Source organism: Pinus tabuliformis, chromosome 3_2 (genome assembly GCF_031772625.1).
Source record: "Pinus tabuliformis cultivar Carrire ecotype Pingquan chromosome 3_2, CPIR1, whole genome shotgun sequence".
Taxonomy (NCBI): domain Eukaryota; kingdom Viridiplantae; phylum Streptophyta; class Pinopsida; order Pinales; family Pinaceae; genus Pinus; species Pinus tabuliformis.
Window position 1 is genome coordinate 862,285,339 of NC_142302.1, and position 7,762 is coordinate 862,293,100.

Sequence of the window (7,762 nt, forward strand, 5' to 3'; positions counted from 1 at the left end):
TGGGCGAATTTGTTCGAACAACCAGCCTTCCAGATAACTCCAGGCTTGGTTGTTAGCTTTGTGAATGTCGACTCCCTTCTCTGGCATGTATGTTCGACCCTTTGCAACCACTTCCCTTGAAGATAAGCTCATCCTTCCACCCTTTTAGGAGGCTCCTTCTCCTACATATACTTCCACCATTACCATGAGCAGCTAGTTAGACATAGCTTGGATTGTATAGAGCTTATAGTGCTCAGATTGCTGCTACTATAGGTATTTGGTGTGCTAGGTGTGGAAGTGATTGATTGCTTAGGGAAGGTTGTTTTGTGTTGCTTGTGTGTGAGAGAGAGTTGTTTGTCTTGGGAGAATCATCCTCAAAGGTGAATGCTTGAGATACATGCTGACCGGCCCCTCCTGAGAAGTTTACCGACGTCAGAACATTTGGTTGTACTCTTCTCTATTCTGATTAATAATAGATGACTGCTATTATTGTTCCATTCTCATTTGTACTTGCAATGGTTAAATGTGAATTACATCGTTTCTGACCGATGTATGGTTGCTTTTACTATATTTCACGCTTGCGTTTGTTTCCTCTTCGTGTGTGCAGGTATCTATTCGCGGAGATTGCGAGGGATCGTGACCAGCTGAAGCGAAGGAGCGAAGGCAACATCTCTTCGTCAAACAACAGCGCGGGAATCCAAGTAGGTGCTCTTTACCTCTTGTTTAATTGTAATTAGGAACATGCATAGCAGCATTGTTTGATTGTTGCTAGACCCTTGCTGGGCTAGTAGGGATCGCCTCTATCCGTAGAGGGGATTTACCTCTTCAACACAAAGGTATCTAGGTGTAGAACAATGTCACAAGCTCCAAACCTTAATCAAGAATGTTTTGACCCTAGAAAATAACGCTTAATTCCTTAAAATTGTTCCAAATATTTTAAAACCCGATTCCCCAAATTGGGACTTGCTGATAAAACTGAGCCTATAACCTGATTCTTAAAAATTTTCCACTATAAAAATATTGATATAGATAAAAAGTAATTAAATGACCAATCTATGCAATACCTCTACATTTTGGGAGCATTTCAGTCTTCAAACATTTTACTAAATGAGGTGAGAAAAAATTCCTCTAGCTTCTCCCTGGGGTATCCTTTTTTATTTCCCTAGAAGTTTTCCCTTAAACCCAATTTGTAAAAGGTCACGATACCTCTTTTTTTAGTTCTAAAACACTTTTGTAAACATGTATCCTATGTCAACTTTTCCTAGGAATATGGAAAGAATGACATTATCCACTTCCTATTTCAACATGGAAGGATCAAACAATTCTAGATTTTCAAGATTCATTATAGAGTAAATGCACATGGGTTCTAGTTGATCTAGGGGGATCCAAAAACCCTCAAAATTTGAAGTCCTTAAATCTTAACAAAACTAGAACCAAGTTGTAGATCATTTCAAGACAATTCCAATCGTGTGAACGACATGTCAAACCAATTTTGTATGACAATGTTATGCTCATCTAATGGTGCCACATGGCACCACTAGGAGAGGCTGCGTGGCCGAACTAGGAAGTGCCACATGGGACCATTTGATAGTACCATATGTCACCATCTAGAAGGCACAACATGGTAGCCACGAGACATGCCATGTGGCATTATGTGGCATGTCCATCATCGTGATTTATCATACGAAGTGGCCCAATCCAAGGTCACCACTTGGAAACACCTGATGTTCTATGCGCGCTTGGCATTTTATAAATTGGAGGATCTCCAATTGAGTTTGGCAACAAGGCAAGATTGGAAAAATAGTTAAATTTCTTGGTTGTTGGGATAACTATGGTGGTATCCTTCATTTTTTTAAAACCAATGGGCCAACTTGTCGCCAAATTCCAAATATATTTGAGCAGGTAATATTGAAGTGGACTTGGCTAATAGTATGGGTTGACCAACCACCAATTTTGCCGGTCATACCAAACCCACTTGCTACCACTATTAAAATATAATGTCTATCAACCCAAAAACATGGAGGCCTAGGAGATTGACCTGGAGTCCTCCCCCATTTGTAAACATTATATATGGCATGCTAGTTTGGTTGTCCAACGACAAAGTTATAAATTCCACCGACCACAAACCATTATAAATAATTCTTTATTCCATCGATGAGTCTGCAACCACAAAGAAAGAAAGAGGAAGGAAAATTTGAAGGGTGGCATGCTGAGAGGGACCGACACCTAGGTGGGCACAAATGCTAAGGTAGATTCATGGTATATTTTGAGCATTTTCTAGAGAATATTATGAGGGAATATTTCTAATTTATTTTGGTTTGTTGTGGCACAAAATTCGAAGACGAGTTTCTCAGGGTGGGACAGGGTGCAAACGTAATAGTTCCATGATTCTAGGAAACTTATAATATTTTTTCTCAAAATTTTGCAAGGAATCCACTAGTGCACTTTTCCATCAAACTCAATTGTTGACAATTTTCCTTAGAGTTGTGTCCCCATAATCTTCCATGGAGAGGCTTTGTAAGCAACCTTATTTTTGTTATATATAAAAAGTGATTAAATCTGGAATATTTTCATCCTGGCATTCTTAGTCAATTAACCAAAATTGGCATAAAATCATATAGGCAAGCAACCCCCAAAATCTATCTAAAAACACCACACGGGCATATATGCCACATTATATAGGTTCTGGCTCATCACCCTAATATAAAGTGTTGGCATTATGACATAGATTTGGCAGTATGACATAGGTGTTGTCCTTGATGGAAACTCACTCAGATGACAAATCATAGTTCAGACTCATAGAATGAAGAAAGAGAGGTATACGCAGGTTCCCCATTGACCAAGCCGGGTGTACATGCAGGCTCGCAAACCAAAAGGCGCATATAGCGTACACATGCACTTTCATAGAAGGAAAGGCACGTACATGTTGGCAAACTTAGTTTTGGTCTATGGTATTTGGTCCATAGTATTGGTCCAAGGTATCTTGTTCGAAGTGTTGATCCCAGGTATTTGGTCCAAGGTATTGGTTCTATGTTGTTTTGGTCCATGGTATTGAGCAAGGCCTAATACTATAAAAGGAGGAGAAGTTCATTAGGCAAATGTACTCAAGTATTGAATATATAATGAAGAGGAAGATCTAGAATATAGGTTATTGGGTGATGGTGCATAGCTGGATCTTAATCAAGGATGAACCTTAGCACTTGATGAAGGATAAGATCTAATCATGGGTCAAGACCTTAAGGCTTGAATTGAAGTATCTTTGTGTGATTTTTATCTTTTATCTGAATAAATGGTGTATGTTGTAGACTATAAATATGATTATCTGGGTATAACTGAAGTCTGGAATTGTTAAATCATCATTTATAGATCTATATGCAGGTTCACTTTAGAAAAGGCACGCATACACGCTGGTTCTGCATAACAAAATAACGTATACATCTTAAATTTGATTTGCAGATCTGTACGCAGGTTTGTCTTAAGAAAAGTGCGTATGCACGCAGGATCGACACATTGAAGTAGCGTATACCTCATAAAATATGCTTTAGATACTTCTGGTTGCTGTTGCAGTGTTCTAGGTTCTGGTTACTATTTTTTTATTACTGTATTCTGGTTACATCATTCTGAAAAGTGATTCATTGATTCGGTTGTGGTTGGTGCAAAAGTGATTGGTTGATTGAATGATGTTATTGATGGATCCAATCTGAAAATTTATGAAACGTGGTCCCTAGAAGAAAAGAGAAGCTTGTAGCCTTTTGTAGGTCGGAACCTACGTACTAGTAAACATATTAGCCAGTACAAGAGCTAGGGGGTTGTAGCTCCCTTCTAGCAGAAGCTAGAGAATGAGAGAAGGTTGTAGACTTCTGCAGGTAGAAGCCTGCGTACTGGTATAAGATTGCACCAGTACAAAAATTGTAAAAAGAAGTTTCTTAGTAAAAGAAGATAGAAACGATTGCAACATGTGGTTTTCACCCACATTGGGTTTCCACCTTATATCTTGTGTTCATGTGTGTGATTGTCTCTTCTATTTTTACTACACCTAGTTACTGTTTATGTGGTTCTAATGCATTGATTAAGGATCAACATATGATGAATTAACTGATTCGTAAGTTTGCAAGATATACGCTAGTTGCCTTAAACTCAGTTGTGTATACACGCAAGTTCCATTAACTAAAGTCACGTATATGAATCTGTTTGTGGAAACGAAATATTATTGACTTGCTAATATTGGTTCCGCGCCCCCCCCCGCCCAATATTATTTCCAACAATTGGCATCAGAGCAGGTCCTTTAGAAGAAGCTTGATTGCTTCAAAGAAGATCTATCATCATGAGTAACTATGAAAGAGAGGGATCCATTAGACCACCAATCTTTGATGGGAGAAACTTCGTTTATTGGAAGGTAAGAACCACAACCTATCTTTAATCTCTTGGAACAGATGTTTGGGAAATAGTGGAAGGAGGATATACATTTCCCTTAGCAATTCCTACAGATATGGCAAGTAAAAAGCAATATGAAACCAATGCCAAGGCTGTCAATACATTATTGGGAAGTCTATCACAATCAGAATTTGTCAAAATTATGCATCTCAAAACCACCAAAGAAATATTGGACAAGATCGTTCTAAGCTATGAAGGAGACAATCAGGCAAAACATGAAAAATTGCAAACTCGCAGAATTCAATATGAAACTCTCAAAATGCACAATGATGAAAGTATCGCTAGTTACTTCTTACGTATAGATGAGATTGTTAATTGCATGAAGAACTTGGGTGAAGAGATAAAAGAAGTTACTTCATTTGAATAGCTTTTAAGATTCTTGTCTACTAAGTTTGAATCAAAAGTATCTGCCATAGAAGAAAACCAGGATCTTCAGACTATTACTATGAAACAACTGCACGGAATCTTAATTGATTTCGAAATGAGAGAAGGCGGTCCATCAGATATGAGATAAGCTGCATTCAAAGCTTTAGGAAGAGAAGAACTCAATGAATCATGACATATTTCAGAAGGAGAGGAAGAAGAAAACTTTGTCAAGAACCTTCAACGAGGTTCCAAAAGATTCAGAGGTAAACTACCTTACAAATGTTTTGCTTGTGGAAGAGTCGGTCATTATGCTGCCAAATGTCCTCGTAAATATAAGCTTGATAAAGGTAGGGAATCAACAAAATGGAATAGAAAACAAAGTGCAGATACGAAGAGCTACTAAACACATGAAGATAGCAATGTTTTATCAAATAGTGAAGAAGATGAAAATAGTAATGACTATGGACTTCTAATGGATTTTGAAGATGATGATTTATTGGATGCTTTAGATGAAGATGACCTTTATGAAGAAGTCTATAAACTCAAAATCTATTTAGAAGAAAAGAATATGATTATAGATACTCTGACATTCCAACTTGCTGAAAGAGAAAAACACAATGAAAAACTAGAATGTGGAATTATGGGTCTGAGAGAGGATATTAAGAAAACAAAAGCTCACAATCTTAGATTTACTAAAGAATCAGAAACCTTAAATGAAATTATCAAAGTGCGGCATTCTCCTCTGATAAAGATAGGTCTTGGATATAATAAAGAAGCATCCCAAGCACAAAATCCATCAACCTCCACTAAAAGCTATCTTGATGCAACAAAAAGCAGTGAACAGTTTGACAATCGACAATAAAGGCATAAAGTAGATCACCAGGTAAATTAGGATCAATTTACTTCAAGGATGAACAAAAGCTACAACCAACCTCAGGAAAACCATACTCAATCTGCTTCAAGAATGAATATCAATAGCAACTACAATCACCAAGTCAGTAGATTCGATAATCGCAAGGACTTCTTTAATGGCCAATGTTTTTCATGTCATAACTTTGGACACAAGGCTGCTCAATGTGTTGCTTACAAGACCATCATGACTAGAGAAGCAAAAAATCAAAGGAATGTGACGGGGATCATGAAACAGACCTACAATAACTTTTTTCTTCTTGAAAATGAAATAGAATTCTCTATCTACAACAACTTTGGTCACGATGAATCTGAATGGAGGAGTAAATTTCGGCAAACATCTCAAAAGGAGAAAAATTCATTAAATTCCAAAATATGGAGAAAGAAAGAACCACAAACAGAAAGATATTGTATAGCCCTGTATGTAGAAGGACAAGAAAATCAGTGGTACATCAACATTGGATGCTCGAAACACATGACAGGTGATAAAGAAAAGCTTCAGTCATATAATGCCTTAGAAAAAGAAAAGAAGGTCTCATTTGGAAAATGACACTTCTGGTGTCATAAAAGGTAAAGGTTATGTTCTTTTAAAAGGAAAAGTTAAAGCTCAGAATTTTTTGTATGTTGATGGTCTAAAGCATAACCTATTGAGTGTCAGTCAAATGTGTGATCAAGGAAATGAAGTAATATTTCGATCAAATGGATGTTTTGTTCGTGAGCTTGATACAGGAGAAAGAGTGATCAAAGGTATACGAACTCAAAACAACTTATACATACTCAAGGGAGGACAAAAACAATTCTATATAAAAAAAGATGATGAACACTGGCTATGGCATAGAAGATTGGGGAATCTAAGCTTCTCTCAAATAAGAAAAGCAAGAAAATTCCAGGCTATTCATGATCTTCCTGATATCAGCATTCCAGAAAATACAATATGCAAATCATGTCAATTTGGTAAGCAAACCAGGTCGCAATTCCCTGAAAAGGAAGGATTAGCTAGTAAGCCTCTTGAACTTGTTCATACTGATTTATGTGGTCCAGCAAGGAAAAAGTCACGTTGTGGAGAAGAATACTTTATATTGTTAATTGATGATTTTTCTAGAATGTGTTGGATAGGACTTATAAATCATAAATATGAAGCATTTGGAAAACTCAAAGCCTTCAAAGAATTGGTTGAGAATGAATCAAATTGAAAAATAAAATCACCCAGATCTGATCGAGGAAGGGAATTTACCTCGAATGAATTTTTTGACTTTTGTGAAGAAAGTGGAATAAAAAGACAATTCTCCATTGCAAGGACTCCTCAACAAAATGGAGTGTTAGAAGTGATGAATAGAACTGTTCAACAAATGGCTCGGGCTATGCTGGATGAGTTTGGAACTCCTGCAACCTTTTGGGGTGAAGTTGCACTTGTTGCAGTCACTATTCTCAACAAAGCAAATGTTCAGGTAAACAGCACTCAAACTCCACATGAACTTTGGTATGGTAAGACTCCTACTATAAATACTTCAAAGTTTTTGGAAGCAAATGTTACATCAAAAGGATTGATGAAAAAATTGGCAAGTTTGAACCCAGAGCAAATGAAGGCATTCTCCTTGGTTACTCTTCCCGAAGTAAATGATATAAGTGTTATAATAAAAGACTTGGGAAAATTATTCAAAGTATTGATGTTGTGGTTGATGAAGCATGCAAAAATCCAAAGTAGGTTAAAATCAAAGATTGTGGAGAAGATGAGGATTATCCTCACTCATCAAATTAGACTAATTCTGAAGAAGAAACCAATGAAGCACCAGAGGAATAGATCATGAAAGAAGAAAATACTCCATCGAGGTATGTTTAGAAAAATCATCTAGAGACTCAAATTTTGGGACAGAAAGAGGCAAGTGTGTAGATAAGAAGAACTATTACAGAAGCTTCAAGCTATCTAGCATTGCTTTCCTCCATCAAAGTGCACAATGTAAATGAATCATGCAAAGATGAATGTTGGGTCAAGGTCATGAATGAAGAACATGAGCAAATTGAAAAGAGTAATACTTGGGAATGATTCCCTAGACCTCATAATAAGAATATCATA